This window comes from Musca autumnalis, unplaced genomic scaffold (genome assembly GCF_047663935.1).
Source record: "Musca autumnalis isolate F117 unplaced genomic scaffold, ASM4766393v1 scaffold_3, whole genome shotgun sequence".
NCBI lineage: Eukaryota > Metazoa > Arthropoda > Insecta > Diptera > Muscidae > Musca > Musca autumnalis.
In genome coordinates, this window is record NW_027411866.1 from 13866881 (window position 1) to 13889195 (window position 22315).

The 22315-nt window shown below is 29.5% G+C and overlaps 1 protein-coding gene across 1 annotated transcript in view; it reads right to left on the bottom strand.

Moving 5' to 3' along the window:
* The window catches only part of boi (brother of ihog), a 265331-nt gene that overhangs the window by 74379 nt on the left and 168637 nt on the right, over positions 1-22315 (bottom strand). The window contains exon 4 of the mRNA XM_073971995.1: positions 2978-3023. The gene's annotated coding sequence lies outside the window, so the exon portion shown is untranslated. The remainder of the gene's footprint in view (positions 1-2977; positions 3024-22315) is intronic.

Below are 22315 nucleotides of genomic sequence, written 5' to 3' on the forward strand. Positions count from 1 at the left end.
AGACATGGCGAATAAATGAAAAACATTTTTGCTAATGGATTTCTGAAATTAAAAGTAAAAAATTTTCAAAATTACCAAATGGTATCAAATAGTAAGTATATTTTTTGGGGAAAGTACATAAATACATAAATGTTTCAAATATTATTTTATATTAATTAGACAGTTTTTGAGAGCTTTTTTTGGCATCCTTGTTTAGTATAATAAACTCCTTATGGAGTCATGGTGGCCAATAAATATCTACATACTTATGGCTTTAGGAACTTTCATGTTGCTTATTGGAGTCATTAATTGTCATATTTATGTCTAGTTTTTTTTTTTACAATTTCATCATTTGGAAGTGAGTTTCTCACTCCCTCACCTAAGACGTCACTACGGAGACATGCCAAGGAAGATCGTTAGTGCATTGCACAAACAATTTCTATAGCATTATTGCGTTTAACCTTTATCACGTATGCCTACACTTCGGAGTCACTTCCACGGTGATTGTTTACATTTATTTAACAATTCAACACATTGAACAAATGTGGGCATTTTTCTATCTGATGATTATATGACACGATGGTGCAGTGGTACACTTGAAGTGAAGGTCCAGGTTCGTTTCCCAAGTCAGGCAACAAAACAACATTTTTAAAATGAGAAAAATTTACATAGGGGGAAATTCCTGATTATAAATTCTCTAAAAGCGTACTTTGAATAAAAATAAAAAAAAAAATTTAAAAAAAAATATTTTTTAATTCCAAGAACTATCGCGGAAATGATCTCCAAGAAGTGTCGCTGGAGTGACTTCCGGGAATGGTTAATTTCTTCACAACGGAGTTCACTTCTGGGTGACTTTTGCGACTGTTTTCATCGCTTTTGACGGCACGCCTAATTCAGTTCCGCGATAGTTTTTGCTTGCAGGGTATTGGCAATAAAAACGCATATAATTTGTAATTCTATCGCGATATTGTCATACAAATCTGGTTTTCCATCGTTGTTTTCATATAGCTCAAGATATGTTTTATAAAAATGTAAATCTCTTAGTATATAGCCTCATTTCTAAGCTTTCCAAAAGCATTTGCATTATAAAAATCGCTTACATGCTTCAGGAGTTACAAGGATTTTTGCGAAACCACTCATTAATTAATAACAGTCATACGCACTGATGGCCGCAATTAAAAAATCGACATAACTCCTTAACAATGGCTTGGATTTTTTACATGAAAATATTTCTGGAAAGCTGAAGACATGGCGAATAAATGAAAAATATTTTTAGAAAACGTGTTTCTGATATAAAAAGGTAGAATTACAAAATTGATGGTATAATAAAATAAACGTGGAACTTTTAATATTTCTATTAGAGAAATATCAATATTTAAATCATTATTTTATATGAATTAGACAGTTTGGAGAGCCTTTTTGGGAGACTTATTTGGATATTAAAATAAAACCGTAATGGAGTTATTGTGGCCAATAAATATCATAATTTTATGGCTTTATCTAAGTTGCTTATTGGGTCATATAAAATTAATTGCTATTTTAACGTCTAGTTGTTTTTTGTTTTTTTTTTGTTTGTTTTAATTTGAGCATGTTTTTTTACTTGCAATAAAAATCAATCATTTCTTGTAATTTAGTTAATTTTTTCAATGAAAATAAAGCTTTTGGCAACACTTTTGTTAATAAAAATATAACTTTAGGCTACAAACTTATGGCTTTAAGAACTCCTATGCTCCATATTGGTGCCCTTTAAATAATTTTTTTATATATAGTTATTTTTCAATTTGACAATTTTTTTATATATTTGTAATAAAAAGAGAATATAATTTAAAATTCTTTAGAATATCTGGACTTTATTCTAACATTGCCATCATAAATCTGGTTGTTTTCATATAGCTCAAGATATGTTTTGGAAAATGTTAATTTCTTAGAATATAGCCTCATTTTTAAGCTTTCCAAAAGTATTTTCATTTTAAAAATCGCTTACTTGCTTCAGGAGTTACAAGGTTTTTTGCGAAACAACCTGTTAATTAATAACAGTCATACGCACTGATGGCCGCAATTAAAAAAATCCTCATAACTCCTTTACTATGGCTTGGATTTTATAAATGAAAACATTTTTGAAAAGCCGAAGACATGGCGAATAAATGAAAAAATATTTTTAGAAAACGGGTTTCTGAAATAAAAAGGTAAATTTCATTCTAAGATCAATGGCTTCAGATTAAACAATAAGAAACCTTTCTTGCATGTTTATATTTTTGTAATTAAATTTGACCAATATAAGAATAGTTTTAATATGGCTACGGGTGCGTATGACTATTACTAATTATTGGCTTAGTTTAGAAAATTTCGTGTAGTTTCGCAAGGCAACCCGTTGCTGAAACAATAAAATTTTTCTTCCAGCACTCAGGTAATCAAAAACTGCGGTTAAATTAAACGTCAACTAGAAAAATAAACACGTTTTGCAATTTTTGATGGAGCTAACTGCTTCTCATTTAAACAAAAAGGAAATTTTTATTGTAATTCTATACTTTTATAATTGTTTTATAAGTATTGGGTTGATTTGGAAAATATCTTGTAGTTCGAACCCTAAAATATTTTAGCATTGTAAAACATTTCTACTTTCTTCTATATGATATCTTTTCTATGATCCTTAAATATAATTTAACTATTGTCATTTCCTTTTGTGACGGTCGAGGGCAGTTGTTTCCTTGTTTCTTCTAAGCTTTAGCAATTTGACCTTATTTGGCTATAGTTATGGAAACATGTTTTAGAACGCCATCAAAATTGTAGACATTAAATTGTAGAGATTTTTGATGAACCATAGGCTTGGCTTTCAGTAATGTCAAATTATCATATATTTCTTTTGAAATAGTGTCGATATGTAGTTTGGTTACGAAGGTATTGCAAATTTTTCTTGTTTTAAAGTTTTAACAGATAACAAAGAGATAATTTACAAAAGATAAAGACAAAGTTATAGATCTTAATCATTAGAACTTACCAGCAATTGACATATTTTATTTAATCAGCTTTTATGAAATTTTAATCTGAAAAAATAAGAATAAATATTTTAAGTTAATAATTAACTAAGCGCTATTGAATATACATAATTATTATTTTGTGTCATAGTTAAGGTGGTGGTGATAAGTGTGATTAGTAGACCTATACAAGTTGTACCTAAGATCTAAGTCAGCTCAAGCTACCCTCCACTCTCCAGATGTCCGGTACACATGAACTAAATGTATACGTTTAATGTCCCATTTTATAAATTTTTGTTATATATCGAAGATGTAAGAACTGTATCAGCTATATTCCGATGTTGGCGTCATACAACTGGTCTTTCATCGTTGTTTTATTATAGCTAAAGATATGTTTTGAAAAATTTTAATTTCGTAAAATATAGCCTCATTCCTAACATTTTTGAAACAGGTTTCATTTTAAAAATCGCTTACTTGCTTCAGGAGTTATAGGGATTTTTGTGATGAAAGTTTTTTTTTTGCATCCTTGTTTAGTATAATAAACTCGTTATGGAGTCATGGTGGCCAGTAAATATTGATTATTGGAGTCATTAAAAATTAATTGTCAATTTTATGTCTAGTTTTTTACAATTTCATCACGTTTTTTATTTAATAATAAAAATCATAGCGCATAGAATTTAAAATTCTTGAGAATATCTGGACTATATTCCAACATTGCCACCATAAATCTGATTTCCACCGTTGCTTTCATAAAGCTTAAACAATGGGTTTTGAAAATATTAATCTCTTAGGATAAAGCCTCATGTTTCAGCTTTCCAAGAGTATTTTCATTTTAAAAATCGCTTATTTGGTTCAGGATGTACAAGGATTTTTGCTAAACAACCCATTAATTAATAACAGTCATACGCACTGATGGCCGCAATTAAAAAAATCCTCATAACTCCTTAACTATGGCTTGGATTTCTTACATGAAAACATTTTTGGAAAGCTGAAGACATGGCGAATAAATAAAAAAATGTTTATTGCTAATGGATTTCCGAAATAAAACGTGGACTTTTTATATTTTTTTGGTTTTGGTCAAGGTTTAGTGGTTGAATGTTTTCAAAATTATTTTATATTAATAAGACAGTTTTTGAGAGCTTTTTTGGCATCCTTGTTTAGTATAATAAAGTCGTTAAGGAGTCATGGTGGCCAATAAATATCTACATACTAATGGCTTTAACAACTTCTATGTTCCATATTGATGTCATTATAAATTAATTTTTATATCTAGTTCTTTTTCAATTTAATCACTTTTTATTTATTTGTAATAAAAAGCGCATATAATTTAAAATTCTTTAGAATATCTAAAATTGCCATTATAAATCCTGTTTCCACCGTTGCTTTCTTAAAGCTTAAGCTATTGTTTTTTGAAAATATTAGTCTCTTAGAATAAAGCTTTCCAAAAGCATTTTCATTTTAAAAATCGCTTACTTGCTTCAGGAGTTACAAGGGTTTTTGCCAAACAACCCATTAATTAATAACATTCATACGCACTGATGGCCGCAATTAAAAAAATTCTCATAACTCCTTAACTATGGCTTGGATTTTTTACATGAAAACATTTTTGGAAAGCTGCGGGCATGGCAAATAAATGATAAATATTTTTAGAAAAAAAGGGTTTCTGAATAAAAAGGTAAAATTACTAAGTTGATGGTAGCATAAAATAAAATTGGAACTTTTAATATTTCTATTAGAGAAATATCAATATTTAAACCATTATTTTATATGAATTAGACAGTTTTGAGAGCCTTTTTGGGAGACTTGTTTGGATATTAAAATAAAAACCGTAATGGAGTTATTGTGGCCAATAAATATCTACGTTAATAAGATCACTTTTTATGGCTTTAAAAACTTCTAAGTTGGTTATTGGGGTCATTTAAACTAATTATTTAAATTTATTATTTAAAATTAATTTTTATATCTAGCTCTTTTTTATTTGGATCACTTTTTTATTTATTTGCAATAATTTAAAAATATTCTTTAGAATATCTGGACTATATTCCAACATTGCCATCATAAATCTGATTTCCACCGTTGGTTTCATAAAGCTTAAGCTATGGTTTTTGGAAATATTAATCTCTTAGAATAAAGCCTCATTTTTAAGCTTTCCAAAAGCATTTGCATTTTAAAAATCGCTTACTTGCTTCAGGAGTTACAAGGATTTTTGCGAAACAACCCATTAATTAATAACAGTCATACGCACTGATGGCCGCTATTAAAAAAATCTTCATAACTCCTTAACTATGGATTGGATTTTATACATGAAATTATTTTTTGGAAGCTGAAGAGATGGCGAATAAATAAAAAAAATTATTGCTAATGGAGTTCTGAAATTAAAATGTAAAATCGCTAAATTGATGGTTTTATAAATAATACGTGGAATTTTTATATTTTTGGATAAAGTTGTCAATGTTTTGCTGAAAGTTTTCAAAATTATTTTATATTTATAAGACAGTTTTTGAGAGCGTCTTTGGCATCCTTGTTTAGTATAATAAAGTCGTTAAGGAGTCATGGTGGCCAATAAATATCTATATATTTATGCCTATAAGAACTATGTTCCATATTGGTTTCATTTAGTTCTTTTTCAATTTGATCACTTTTTTATTTATTTGCAATAAAAATGCATATAATTTAAAATTCTTTAGAATATCTGGACTGTATTCCAACATTACCATCATAAATCTAGTTTTCCACCGTTGCTTTCATATAGCTCAAGATATGTTTTTAAAATTTTGATCTCCTAGAAAATGCCCTAATTTTTAAGCTTGTCAAAAGTATTTTCATTTTAAAAATCGCTTACTTGCCTCAGGAGTTACAAGGATTTTTGCGAAACAACCCATTAATTAATAACAGTCATAGGCACTGATGGCCGCAATTAAAAAAATCCTCCTCCTCCTTAACTATGGCGTGGATTTTTTACATGAAAATATTTTTGGAAAGCTGAAGACATGGCGAATAAACTAAAAATATTTTTAGAAAACGGGTTTCTGAACTAAAAAGGGTAAAATTACCAAATTGATCATAAAATAAAAGTGGAACTTTTAATATTTCTATTAGAGAAATATCAATATTTAAACCATTATTTTATATGAATTAGACAGTTTTGAGAGTCTTTTGGGAAACTTGTTTTGATATTAAAAATAAAAACCGTACTGGAGTTAATGTGGCCAATAAATATCTACGTTAATAAGATCACTACTTGTGGCTTTAAAAACTTCTAAGTTGCTTATTGGGGTCATTCAAATTAATTTTAATTTGTATGTCTAGTTTTCATTTTAATTTGAGCATGTTTTTTATTTATTTGCAATAAAAATCAATCATTTATTGTAATTTAGTACATTTGTCCAATAAAAATAAATCTCGGGGCACCATTTCTGTTAATAAAAATGTAACTTTAGGCTATAATCATGTCTTGTGACACATTTGTTGTGTGTCATAAAATCCATTAGAGAAAAGATATTCATTCATAAAAATTTTCGATCTACGGTTAAGAGAGAGGAACAACAAAAACGATAATTAGCTAGAAATTGGAAGAAGGAAAATAAAAAACCATTTTAAAGAAAAAAATTTAAAGACCACAATCAGGTGTCAAATTACAAATGATGTAGATGATAATGATGGTGAGTGGCACTGTGGTGTTGTGGTGAGGGAAACAAAAACAAAAAACCTTAATTTATTTATGTAAATTATGCTCAAACATTCATTTAATAAAACTAACACAACAGAGAAATAAAAAGAAGACAAAAGTAATTAATCTAAATTTACAACAAATTTAGAAGGGTATAGATTTCAGGGAGATATGATTGGGGGATTACAGATTTGGAATCTGCTATAATAAATATTAAAATTTTCATTTTGACACTTAGTAGCGAAATACATGGAACAACTGAAATTTAATCTTTGAAGAACACAGTGTTAATGATGAATTTATAAAAAAAGAAATATTGGAAAAGAAAAAATCCCTTGCTGTAGAAAGCTAAAGTCGTGTAATTTTGGAAACCTCTTCTTGTATACAAGTATATTTTAAAAACTTTTTTCCACTATTTATCAATCATTCATACAACACTGTCGTGTAGTTTTGGAGACCTTATTTTGCATATAGTAATTTAAAAACTTTCCGTCCACTATTAATGAATCATTCACATAATATTTCTTCTTCTTAAAAATATTAGAACATCTTAAAATTCCTCAACCTGTTAAAATTTATTTTTATTTATCTGCACATCTTAAGATGACCACAAAAAGAGATTAAAAAAAACTTAAAAATAAATTTACGGTATAACATAATTAAGTCAGCCTCTAATATTAAACACATTAATCGGTATTAGGCACACACCTAACACGCTGTCATTAACATTAAACCATCCATGGTGGCTCCAGCAGCAGCTACACACCTAACTGAAGACACATTAAGTCTTACTTATGGGTCATTTACCTAAGTATTAGTGCTTAAAAAAATCATTTCTTATGTATTTTTATGAGAATTTTTCTCGCGTATAAAATTAGCATAATATGTACCATAACTTAAATAAAAATTTGTTAATATTTTTTTTTATGTTATAAAGAAGGAAATAAGAAATTAGTTAATAGCCATGTTAATGTTGACGACTAAAAATAACATTAATCATTTGTTGTTGTGAGAAAATGTGGGGAGAAAAAGATGTGTAAAGTCTTGTAAACAATTGCCTAATTTCTCGTAAACAATTTTAATTTGTAATCAACTTAAGGATGGGCAGACTATTTTGGTCAAAAACAGGGACACAAGGTCATAATCCTATCACATATAAGATGTAATCTAATGTACGGTGTGAGCTACTAGAGTTTATTTTTCATTGAAGTTTATTCTATGGGCTTAGTTGGTAAGCTAATTTTTATTACAATAAAAACTAGTTTTTATTTAATTTTTCTCCCAACGTTTAAATATTCTGCATGTTTCCACATGTTTAAGATCACTTTTAAGAAAGTTGTTCACAAAGTAAAATTCGATTTATTTTTTAATGGAGTTTTTTCTGACTATTGTACTTTATTTTGAATTACTTTAAACATTTTCCATTTATATATATTTCTTATAATTATAAAAAAATATTTCTAGATATATAAGTGTTTGCTATACTTGCAATAACATGTATATTAAGAGAATATAAATTGACTGGCCTGCACTAAATGAGGTTTTAGATGAGGATGTTTTAAGCTCTGATAGACTATGAGCAGCAAATGTGAACAGAAATTAAACGTTATACAAAAAACATCACACTTGACACTCTTAAACCAACTTCATTGACATAATATGTCGCAGAAGTTTGAGCTGTATCAGCTATATTTTGAAACGGCCATTATAAATTTGGTTTTTCCTCGTTGTTTTCATGTAGATCAACGTATAATATGAAAATACTTATTTCTTAGAATATACCTTGATTTCAAAGCTTTCTGAAACTAATTTTATTTAAAAAATCGCTTACTTGCTTCAGGAGTTACAAGGATTTTTGTGAAACAACCCATTAATTAATAACAGTCATACGCACTGGAGTACAAATTTAAAAAATCCTCATAACTCCTTAACTATGGCTTGGATTTTAGACATGAAAACATTTTTTGGAAGCTCAAGACATGGAGAATAAATGAAAACAATTTATTGCTAAGGGATTTTTGAAATTAACAAGTAAAATCGCCAATTTTATGGTGTCATAAATTACACTTTGAATATTTTCCATTTATATTTATTTTTTATAATTATAAAAAAATATTATTTATAAAAAGTGTTATAGGTGTGCAACTTTTTGCTATACTTGCAATACCATTTATATTTAAAAACTATAAAGTAACTCGCCTGTACCAAATGAGGAACCAATCTATTGTGGTCAGAGTATATGATAGACTACGAGCAGCAAATGTGAACAGAAATTAAACGTTCTAAAAAACAACACTCTTGGCACTCTTAAACCAACTTCATTGACACAATATGTCACAGAACTTTGGGCTGTATCAGCTATATTTTGATACTGCCATTATAAATTTGGTTTTCCATCGTTGTTTTCATGTAGCTCAAGGTATATTATAAAAATATTTATTTCTTTGAATATACCTTGATTTCTAAGCTTTCCGAAACAAATTTTATTTAAAAAATCGCTTACTTGCTTCAGGAGTTACAAGGATTTTTGTGAATCAACCCATTAATTAATAACAGTCATACGCCCTGGAGTACAAATTTGAAAAATCCTCATAACTCCTTAACTATGGCTTGGATTTTAGACGTGAAAACATTTTTTGGAAGCTCAAGACATGGAGAATAAATGAAAACAATTTATTGCTAGGGGATCTCTGAAATTAAAAAGTAAAATCACCAATTTTATGGTATTATAAATGGCACGTGGAATTTAAATATATCGGAGAAGAAAATATAACTTTATTTCTAAACTTTCTAAAACTCATTTTATTTTAAAAATAGCTTTCTTGCTTCAAAAGTTACAGGTGGTTTAGGGAAACTACCCAATTATTAGCCTGAAATTCCATTTCTAAGCTTGTTAAAGGTTATTTCCTTCTTAAAATACGATGATTGGTTCACGAATTACAGAGGCATTGGTAAAACAACCCTATAATTAACAATAGCCATACGCACTCTGGTACCAATTTAAACTATCCTCATAACTACACCAATATGGCTTGGATTTTCCATAAAAAATATTTTTATATTGCCACAGAGATGCCGAATAAATAAAAAAAATATTTACCGAGAATATCCCCGAGACGGCGAGGAGCGACTTCTCTCATATCAATTAGTAAATCCCTATTCCAATCTAATCTTAATGATATAATTGTTCCACAAACATCCCATACGGGACAAGGGAGACTTCTCTCATACCAATGAGTGCACCCGATTCATATTAGCTCAATAATAAGGGACCTACTGTTTATTGCCAAGTCCGAACGGCTTGTCCTAAGATACCACTTGTAGAGAAGTTTTACATGGCTAAAAATCTACGTTTTAAATTTCTACAAACTTATAGCTCTTACCTACCATAAATTTTTTCTATGAACTAAAGATAAAAAGGAGAATTTTTTCTTCTGAAAATAGAGCCTGATATATTAGCTTCCCAAAATTTTCATTTTAAAATCGGTTACTTGTTTTCCGAGTTACGGAGGTATTTCCAAAACAACTCCATAATTAATAAAAGTCATACTCATTGTGGTACCGATTGAAAATATCCTCATAACTTTTTCAATATGGCTCGGATTTTACATATGAAGCCATTTTTAGAATGCCGCAGAGAAGTCGAATAAATAATAAAAAATACCGTAACATTCCGGAAGAGTCGAGGGGAGACCGCTCTCACATCGATGAAAAAATAAAGCTATTTTTAACACTGCAGAGATGCAAAATAAATAAAAAGCTAATTTCCACGAACATCGCAGATGAGACAGGGGCAGACTTCTCTTATATCACAAAATCCAATTAAGTATTATATGGCTGAAAATACTCAGAAAATGCATCTATATTACGAACATGTTTTTTGCCACCGTTTCAAAAAATGTTTTTGTTTTTGCATGGCAGTACAACCTGGGCATTTAGTGTGTAAGATGAGTATAGTCTAAGTGCTGTATCACGGTGAAACCGAAAATAACTTATGTTTATCTTGGTTTCCAATTTAATATCAGTCATACGCACTCTGGTACCAATTTAAAATATCCTCATAACATCTTCAATATAACTTGGATCATAAATATAAGACAAGTTTTATAATGCTGCAGAGATGTCAAATAAATAAAATAACATTTTCCACAAATATCCCCGAAGCAGCAAGGGGGGAGTGGACTTCTTTCACATCAATGGGTGCCGCTCTATTCCAATTTTAGCTCAATTATAGGGGGACTTTATATTAACGGCATGACAGCATATCTAGAGAAGTTTAACATGGCTGAAAATGTTCTCTCTTGGCATAGCTGAACATTTCAGAGAACATTATCTCGACAATACATCTTTTCAGGCAATATCATCCCAGGAACATATTTTTTCTCCGAACATCTACCCAGTAACATATTTGTCAACTAAGCGCATCCTTATTAAAGTGGATTTTTAAGAATCTCAAGGGGCATTTTCTGCGCCGTTAACCTACAAGACAGTTAATAAAATTTTGTTGTCAGGAAAGAAAGTTTCTTCCGAGGTAGCCGAAGCCACTAAATATAATTTTTGAGGCATAAGAGGGACTTTTTGCTAGTGCCTCTTCAGGAGTATTCAAGGCTTTTTAATTTTTAAACACTCAAGAGGGAGTTTTTGCTAGTTTTTATCAGATGTCTTCAGTACTATAATGAGTATTTCTTAAGGCAATTTTGAGCTCTAAATGGAATTTAAAAAGTTCTTTTGGTGTTTTGTAGATAGCAAATATATTTAAAAGTATTGCTTCTAGACCAGAATCGTGACCTTAAATATGAAGCTTTTTAAGAAATATTTTTCAGGCACCTTTGAACTTCGGACGGGGAATTTTTGTAAGGTCTTCGAAGTCACTAAAAATATTTTTTAGGCACCTTTAAAAGGACAAGATAGACTTTTTGCGAATGTTTCTTCAGAGATCTTCAAGACCGTAAAGAATATTTCTTCATGCAACTTCGAGCTCTAAGCAGTATTTTCTTTAATTTTTTCAGAGTATTTCCCCTAAACCAAAAACGTGACCTTAAATATGAAGTTTGTTATACCCTCCACCATAATATGGAGGGTATAATTAAATTTGTCATTCCGTTTGTAATACATCGAAATATTCATCGGAGACCCTATAAAGTGAATATATATTCTTGATCAGGGTAAAATTCTATGTCGATATAATCATGTCCGTCTGTCCGTCCGTCCGTCTGTTGAATTCAAGAGCTCGCAATTTTTAACATAGAGCTTTGTAATTTGGTATAGAAGTTTCTATTACCCTTAGGACGATTAGCATTGACAATGGGCTATATCGGTCCACGTTTTGATATAGCCCCCGATTTTCGATATTTTGAAGGTTTTAGCCTTATTATCACACCAAAAAGGCTGAAATTTGGTACTTATTCTTCGTTGGGGGTAACTTTTCCCCAGAAATTTGTCGGTATATCCCCACGCCTCCATAGAGCCCCCATAAAACGGTACTTCCCGATTTTCGGTATTTTGAAAGTTGTGGCTGAAATTTGGTATTTGGTCTTCATTTGAGGTACTAAACGTTCCGTATGAAATTTGTCGCCTTCATATGGCCCCCTCAGAACGCACCTCCCAATTTTCGGTGTTTTGAAGATTGTGGACTTAATATTCCTCAAAAATCTCTGAAATTTGGTAGTTAGACTACGTTTGGGGTATACAGCGTTCCACCTGAAACTTGTGGGTACACGTCCACGCCTTAGTATAACCTCATTAGAAGTGCCCCTTTCTATTTCCGGTATTTTGAAGGTTCATATAGCCCCATGATTTTCGGTATTTCGAAGGTTGTGGCCTCAATATACCACCAGAATGACTGGAATTTCGTATTTGGTAATCATTTGAAGTACTAAAAGTTCCTTATGAAATTTTTCGGTATAGGTCCACGCCCTTATATAGCCGCCATAGAACTGTACCACCCGATTTTCGGTATTTTGAAGGTTGTGGCCTCAGCAACCCACCGAAATGGCTGGAATTTGGTTCTTTGTTGGAGGTAAAAGCCTTTCTGACAGAAATTCGGCTTTATATGTCCACGTTTCGATATAACCCCCATAGAACAGTACCTCCCGATTTTCGCAATAGAAGTGCACCTCCCTATTTCCGGTATTTTGAAGGTTGTAGCCTCAATATTCAACCGAAATGGCTATAGGTCCACGCCTTAGTATAGCCCCAATAGAACGGTACCTCCTTTTTTCCGGTATTTTGAAGGTTATTGCCTCAATATTCCACCGAAATGGCTGAAATTTGATATTTGGGGTATTAAACATTCCTTATGAAATGTGTCGGTATATATCCACGGCTCCATATAGCTTCCATAGAACTGTACCACCCGATTTTCGGTATTTTGAAGGTTGTGGCCACAACAACCCACCCAAAATGGCTGAAATTTGGTGTTTAGTCTTTGTTGGAGGTAAAAACCTTTCTGACAGAAATTCAGCGGTACAGGTCCACTTTTCGATATAGGCCCCATAGAACGGTACCTCCCGATTTTCGTAATTCTGAAGGTTGTGACGTCAATATCCCACCAAAAGACTGAAAATTGTTATTTATTCTTCCATGGGGTTATAAAATATTCCAGGAGAGAATTATCAGAATAAGTCCGCGGGTTCCTATATCCCCCATTTTAAGCGTACCTTGTAATTTTGGTATTTTGAAGGTTTCACGGAAATATCGGAAATTTGGTATTTAGTCTTCTTTGAGTCTAAAAACTTTACGCCAAAAATTTGTCGGTATAGACTGACGTTTTGATATAGACCTCATAGAACGGTACCTCCCGATTTTCGGTATTTTGAAGGTTAGCCACATTGTTTTACCAAACTTGCTGAAATTTGGTATTTAGTCTTCTTCATAAACAAAAGGAAACTAATTGTTCCATTTTACTTCAATACAACACGTGGTGGAGGGTATAACAAGTTAAGGAATATCTTTAAAAGTTTTTCAATTTTATTATTACCCTAATGTACCAGGTTTTCTTTTTTTATTTTTGCCATATTAAGGCGAAGGTCACTTGTAGTGATATTTAATTAATTCTCTTTCGAGTTGAGCTTATTAGACCTATTTTATACATTGAAAAAATAGGAGTCTACCGAAGTCCCACACAATTAACCATTACGCTACGTTTCACGGGTGGTTAAGCCGATCTTCAGGCGTATTGAATGTTGTTTTTGTGGCAGACAAAGGCAAAGCTTGGGAACTAGTATATATATCGCACTTCATTAGATAAATGCATATGCGAAATTATGTCCAAACTTTTCCTATAGTCCTGCTTGGTAATCCCATTTTTTAATGTTCACAAATACTATGGTAAGTTTTATTCCTACGTCTCTCCTACATCAGAAGATTTTTTGATCATCAATTATTGTCTACTGAAGTTTGGACAAGTTGATGGTGGCTCAGAACGCTAAGACGCCGGCAACCTTGACACTCAGTTGTCGGAGATCCAGGTTCGAATCCCAGCCTGGCTCATGCTGAAATTATATTTTATTTTCGCCTTATTTTCATTGAAGAAATAGTTAAAAAATTTTCAGGCATTTTTGAGCTACAAACGGTGAGTTTAACGAAATATTTTTCTTAAAGGGATTATGACCACTTATTGAGCATGGAAAAGGATATTTTTCATGATTTTTTTTACAAGAAACCTAACAATCTTTTGGGGAAGATTTTCGTCTGAAAGGCCACATTTTGAGCTACTTTCTTTTTTTATGTTGAAAAATATTGCACAGTTTTCTGACAATGGCCGCATACGAAACACTGTTTTTACTAAAGCAGTTTGCGGTGCCCACTGAAGCTCGAAAACGAATAAACCAAAACCGAAATGGATAGTTTTTCGCCATAAATCGACAAAACAAAATTTAAAAAAGTCTCTCGCATAAGGACAAGCTTGTTATGTGTATAATAATCTCACAAAAACATGTGAGGATCGGATCATCCGCTTTCGAGCTACGCTTTCAAAAATGCCATTTCGAGATCAGAGATCTCAGCTAATTTTTGTCCAATCGACACGAAATTTGAAATACCATCAATATAGTTTGTCAAGGACCATGAGGCGTATAATTATTTTAAATAGATATCGAGGGAGCGTATACGCTATTCTAAGGTACTTTTTTAGGGGCGTATGAGTAATAATAAATTTGATGTTCACTTAAAAAAATTAATATTCAGAAAACGGTTGAAGTTAAAAAAAAAAAAATAATAAAAATAAAGGACCTGTTTCTTTAAGACTATCCGAATTATGAACTGTTTCTCTAAGGCTTCGAATTCGAATTGAACTTCGAATTCAACTTCGTTCCAATCACTACCAAACTCCTGTTGTTGACGGAAATGTTTGTTTGATTGAAAATAAAAACAATTCAAAGATTTTTCAAAAAACAGAAGTTTGTATTCGAATCGTCTTATTGGAGCCGTGATGGAGTTATTTCGATCGATATTCTCAGTATGTGGATTACGGCATCCGTTATCTTAGAGAATTTTTGTTTAATTTTTTCTTCGGCCTTTAAGAAGTTTGAGAATATTTTTTTTGTTGTTTTAAAGCGTAAATTCATTTTATTATTATTATTATTATTATTATTATTATTATTATTATTATTATTATTATTATTATTATTATTATTATTATTATTATTATGATTATTATTATTGTTACTATTATTATTATTATTATTATTATTATTATTATTATTATTATTATTATTATTATTATTATTATTATTATTATTATTATTATTATTATTATTATTATTATTATTATTATTATTATTATTATTATTATTATTATTATTATTATTATTATTATTATTATTATTATTATTATTATTATTATTATTATTATTATTATTATTATTATTATTATTATTATTATTATTATTATTATTATTATTATTATTATTACTCATACGCTCCCAAGAAACTAACTTCGAAGAATTTATACGCCCCCATGACAACTATTTAAAAAACTTATACGCCTCGTGGTCCATGAAAACCTATTTTTAATCTATTTAATGGAATTATTTTGTTGTTTAAAGAAAAATATTTGGTTCATTGGCTGAAGAGGATGACTAAATGACCGGGTGGTCATTAAGCCGTGTTAATAATGATTATAATCATCTAATGTTTCTTGTTTGCGCCTCGTTAACATGTTTTGTTGTTTTTTTTCTTTCTTTTAACAAATTAGCTGTTATTTTGTTTTTCTTCTAGCCACATAGATGAGCGGATGTATTTAAGTTAAAAAATCATCATAACAAACCAAAGAGGCAAATATTAATTTGTATATGGCGTGAAATAAATCAATAAGTCTTTAAATTGAGATGAGAAGGAAATGGTGGGGAAGCTGAGTCAAAAAAGAAAAAAAAACAAAACATGTTTCAAGTAGGCTCATAATAAGCATATTCACCTGCCAAAAAGCATGACAAATTACATTAAAAAAATTAACACAAAAAATTGCCAAACATGTAGGGTCAGATATCTTGGAAATTTTAGCTTTTTCTCTTTTAGTTTTGGTTTTGAGGAACCTGGAAATTGCTGCTTTATCGAAAAACCAGAACATTCCTTTCTTTTTTAATGCAAGCTTAAGAAAAAAGTTGTTGTTCTTTTATATACATTTTTTTGTTTGGCATACTCAAAATTATTGCCATTTTTTGTTTGTGGCATTACCTCCACCACTGACCCGTTGGTATGTGTCTCTGGTAAAGTGTGTTCTTTTTGCACCCGAGTCTGACAGCCACCAATCTTTGTGGGCTTTAAAGAAAAAGTTGTTTTGCAAAAACATGTTTGACGGCGGCGGCAGCACGCATATTATTTTCATATCCATCCACACTTTATGCATGTGATATTTACATACATACTTATGTATGTTAAATTTTGTTGATTGATAAAAACTCTTGATAAGCCAGGCAAAAAAACGCATAAAATTTAAATGAAGTGCATTTGCCGTTTTTTTTTTCTTGAAGCATTGGATTTTTAATGGTAATTTGATATGAAAGACACATTATAACGGTATGCAGTGTAATCAAAATTTCGAAATACGAAAACTGGAGGACATTGTAAAATGTAAATAAATTCCATTTATTGCAAGTATCAACCTAAAAGGTGAAAAAGAGTTTGAGGCAATACCAAGAAGTATGAGGCGGAATATTTACAGTATTTCGGATTTCAAGATAACAACCTAATTTTTCAGCAAACAATAGCACTGAGGTTTTTTTAAGAAAATATTTTTCAACCAAGATCAAAACAATTATCAAAGAAAGATCATGAGAAGAGATAAAAATATATTTTTTAATTTTTTTTTTTCAAAATATACTTTTTTAATTTTATAATATTGAACACAAGTGACAAGGTAAAAAAATCAATTAAATAAAAATTAATTAAGTGCTATATATAATCCCATGAGATTGCCTATTTCTCCTCCAAGAATCAAGAGGATATAAGGAAAAATTTCCTTAATAATTTTCATATCTTCCAAATTTTTATTACCAAATTTCAAAATACTCATCTTGAAGCATCTTCCCAAATATTGCAATAAATAAAATTTATAGCCGAAATCATTTTTATTTGTTGAAATTTTGCCAAATTGACCATCATCCGAAAACAGACATGTCCAACAATGTGAGGATATAGGCAATCAAAATTACAACACCACATATATTTTTCTATTTTGTGGCGACAAAGGCCTGCAATTATGGTTCTGTTAATGTATCATTGTATGTATGAGTGCGTTTTTATGGCCTTAAGCATATAAACATATTCGCCAAGAGACGACACTATTTGCTGGCCATTTCTAATGGCATTTTCGGTCTAAAAATAATTTTTGGCTAACATGGGCAATGAAAGCAAAGTTTGTAGAAAAAAATAATTTCTTAAAAAATCCACGTTTATTGCTGTGAGTATCCTCTAAAAAATTTCTTTAAATGTTTTCTAGAAAATTTCTTTAAAAATCCACGTTTATTGCTGTAAATTTTTTCTAAAAAAATTCTTTTAAAATCCACGTTTATTGCTGTGAATGTTTTCTAGAAAATTTCTTTAAAAAATCCAAGTTTTTTGCTTAGAAATTTTCTAGAAAATTTCTTAAAAAAATCCACGTTCATTGTTGTGAAAGTGATTTAGAAAATTTCTTTAAAAAATCCACGTTTATTGCTGTGAATGTTTTCTAGAAAATTTCTTTAAAAAATCCACGTTTATTGCTGTGAATGTTTTCTAGAAAATTTCTTTAAAAAATCCACGTTTATTGCTGTGAATGTTTTCTAGAAAATTTCTTTAAAAAATCCACGTTTATTGCTGTGAATGTTTTCTAGAAAATTTCTTTAAAAAATCCACGTTTATTGCTGTGAATGTTTTCTAGAAAATTTCTTTAAAAAATCCACGTTTATTGCTGTGAATGTTTTCTAGAAAATTTCTTTAAAAAATCCACGTTTATTGCTGTGAATGTTTTCTAGAAAATTTCTTTAAAAAATCCACGTTTATTGCTGTGAATGTTTTCTAGAAAATTTCTTTAAAAAATCCACGTTTATTGCTGTGAATGTTTTCTAGAAAATTTCTTTAAAAAATCCACGTTTATTGCTGTGAATGTTTTCTAGAAAATTTCTTTAAAAAATCCACGTTTATTGCTGTGAATGTTTTCTAGAAAATTTGTTTAAAAAATCCACGTTTATTGGTGTGAACGTCCTCTAGAAAATTTGTTTAAAAAATCCACGTTTATTGGTGTGAACGTCCTCTAGAAAATTTGTTTAAAAAATCCACGTTTATTGCTGTGAATGTTTTCTAGAAAATTTTTTTAAAAAATCCACGTTTATTGCTGTGAGTGTTTTCTAGAAAATTTCTTTAAAAAATCCACGTTTATTGCTGTGAATGTGATTTAGAAAATTTCTTTAAAAATCCACGTTTATTGCTGTGAATGTTTTCTAGAAAATTTCTTTAAAAAATCCACGTTTATTGCTGTGAATGTTTTCTAGAAAATTTCTTTAAAAAATCCACGTTTATTGCTGTGAATGTGATTTAGAAAATTTCTTTAAAAATCCACGTTTATTGCTGTGAATGTTTTCTAGAAAATTTCTTTAAAAAATCCACGTTTATTGCTGTGAATGTGATTTAGAAAATTTCTTTAAAAAATCCACGTTTATTGCTGTGAATGTTTTCTAGAAAATTTCTTTAAAAAATCCACGTTTATTGCTGTGAATGTTTTCTAGAAAATTTCTTTAAAAAATCCACGTTTATTGCTGTGAATGTTTTCTAGAAAATTTCTTTAAAAAATCCACGTTTATTGCTGTGAATGTTTTCTAGAAAATTTCTTTAAAAAATCCACGTTTATTGCTGTGAATGTTTTCTAGAAAATTTCTTTAAAAAATCCACGTTTATTGCTGTAAATGTGATTTAGAAAATTTCTTTAAAAAATCCACGTTTATTGCTGTGAATGTTTTCTAGAAAATTTCTTTAAAAAATCCACGTTTATTGCTGTAAATGTGATTTAGAAAATTTCTTTAAAAAATCCACGTTTATTGCTGTAAATGTGATTTAGAAAATTTCTTTAAAAAATCCACGTTTATTGCTGTGAATGTTTTCTAGAAAATTTCTTTAAAAAATCCACGTTTATTGCTGTGAATGTTTTGTAGAAAATTTCTTTAAAAAATCCACGTTTATTGCTGTGAATGTTTTGTAGAAAATTTCTTTAAAAAATCCACGTTTATTGCTGTGAATGTTTTGTAGAAAATTTCTTTAAAAAATCCACGTTTATTGCTGTGAATGTTTTCTAGAAAATTTCTTTAAAAAATCCACGTTTATTGCTGTGAATGTTTTCTAGAAAATTTCTTTAAAAATCCACGTTTATTGCTGTGAATGTTTTCTAGAAAATTTCTTTAAAAAATCCACGTTTATTGCTGTGAATGTTTTCTAGAAAATTTCTTTAAAAATCCACGTTTATTGCTGTGAATGTTTTCTAGAAAATTTCCTTAAAAAATCCACGTTTATTGCTGTGAATGTGATTTAGAAAATTTCTTTAAAAAATCCACGTTTATTGCTGTGAATGAGATTTAGAAAATTTCTTTAAAAAATCCACGTTTATTGCTGTGAATGAGATTTAGAAAATTTCTTTAAAAAATCAAAGTTTATTGCTGTGAATGTGATTTAGAAAATTTCTTTAAAAAATCCACGTTTATTGCTGTGAATGTTTTCTAGAAAATTTCTTTAAAAAATCCACGTTTATTGCTGTGAATGAGATTTAGAAAATTTCTTTAAAAAATCCACGTTTATTGCTGTGAATGTGATTTAGAAAATTTCTTTAAAAAATCCACGTTTATTGCTGTGAATGAGATTTAGAAAATTTCTTTAAAAATCCACGTTTATTGCTGTGAATGTGATTTAGAAAATTTCTTTAAAAAATCCACGTTTATTGCTGTGAATGAGATTTAGAAAATTTCTTTAAAAAATCCACGTTTATTGCTGTGAATGTGATTTAGAAAATTTCTTTAAAAAATCCACGTTTATTGCTGTGAATGAGATTTAGAAAATTTCTTTAAAAAATCCACTTTTATTGCTGTGAATGTTTTCTAGAAAATTTCTTTAAAAAATCCACGTTTATTGCTGTGAATGTGATTTAGAAAATTTCTTTAAAAAATCCACGTTTATTGCTGTGAATGTGATTTAGAAAATTTCTTTAAAAAATCCACGTTTATTGCTGTGAATGTGATTTAGAAAATTTCTTTAAAAATCCACGTTTATTGCTGTGAATGTGATTTAGAAAATTTCTTTAAAAAATCCACGTTTATTGCTGTGAATGTGATTTAGAAAATTTCTTTAAAAAATCCACGTTTATTGCTGTGAATGTGATTTAGAAAATTTCTTTAAAAAATCCACGTTTATTGCTGTGAATGTGATTTAGAAAATTTCTTTAAAAATCCACGTTTATTGCTGTGAATGTGATTTAGAAAATTTCTTTAAAAAATCCACGTTTATTGCTGTGAATGTGATTTAGAAAATTTCTTTAAAAAATCCACGTTTATTGCTGTGAATGTGATTTAGAAAATTTCTTTAAAAAATCCACGTTTATTGCTGTGAATGTGATTTAGAAAATTTCTTTAAAAAATCCACGTTTATTGCTGTGAATGTTTTCTAGAAAATTTCTTTAAAAAATCCACGTTTATTGCTGTGAATGTGATTTAGAAAATTTCTTTAAAAAATCCACGTTTATTGCTGTGAATGTGATTTAGAAAATTTCTTTAAAAAATCCACGTTTATTGCTGTGAATGTGATTTAGAAAATTTCTTTAAAAAATCCACGTTTATTGCTGTGAATGTGATTTAGAAAATTTCTTTAAAAAATCCACGTTTATTGCTGTGAATGTTTTCTAGAAAATTTCTTTAAAAAATCCACGTTTATTGCTGTCAATGTTCTCTAGAAATTTTCTTTAAAAAATCCACGTTTATTGCTGTAAATGTGATTTAGAAAATTTCTTTAAAAAATCCACGTTTATTGCAGTGGATGTTTTCTAGAAAATTTCTTTAAAAAATCCACGTTTATTGCTGTGAATGTTTTCTAGAAATTTTCTTTAAAAAATCCACGTTTATTGCTGTGAATGTGATTTAGAAAATTTCTTTAAAAAATCCACGTTTATTGCTGTGAATGTGATTTAGAAAATTTCTTTAAAAAATCCCCATTTATTGCTGTGAATATCCTCCAGAAAATTTCTTTAAAAAATCCACGTTTATTGCTGTAAATGTTTTCTGGAAAATTTCTTTAAAAAATCCAAGATTATTGCTGTGAATGCTTTCTAGAAAATTTCTTTAAAAAATCCACGTTTATTGCTGTGAATGTTTTCTAGAAAATTTCTTTAAAAAATCCACGTTTATTGCTGTGAATGTTTTCTACAAAATTTCTTTAAAAAATCCACGTTTATTGCTGTGAATGTTTTCTAGAAAATTTCTTTAAAAAGTCCACGTTTATTGCTGTGAATGTTTTCTAGAAAATTTCTTTAAAAAATCCACGTTTATTGCTGTGAATTTCCTTTGAAAATCTTTTATTGTTGAAAAAGCCCTCTGCAAAGGGGGACTGCAAATATTTTTCATAAAAATTTTTTTCTAAATTTTTGGAATAATTTTTTCTTGATTTATGACCTACAGATGTCGCCTTTTCAAATACATTTCTTATTCCCAATGACAATCATACGTCAAACAGGCGACACTCAAGTCATCATCTGTGTGTTTTATGTTCTCATAAAAATTGCTGCGTTCATTTTAAGAAAATGTTTGTCAATCATAAAATTATAAGTTTTATTTATATTCTTCTTCTTCACCTTATTCGTTGCTATTGTTTAATTATTATGTTTCCCACAAAATGTTTATTGCTTAGCCACAAACACTGTCAACTTAATTTCATATCAAAAAATTTATTGTTGACTTCCAACCAACAAAGTTGTTATCGTTTATGCAAATTTTGTGATTTGAAATTTTATGATGTGTTTTTATATCGAAAAACTTATCACAAATTAAAATTTAAAAATTTGCATTTCAAGTTGTTTCGTGTTTTCGGGGAGCTTACAAATGTTCTGGGACAGCAATTAAGTCAATGATCGATGGAATGATTGAAGATGGTCGTTAATGACAATGAGTGGGAAAGAAGTGCTGTGATTGATTTGACAAAAGAAGAAGAAGAATGATAACATGAAAGTTTAAGAGTCCACTTT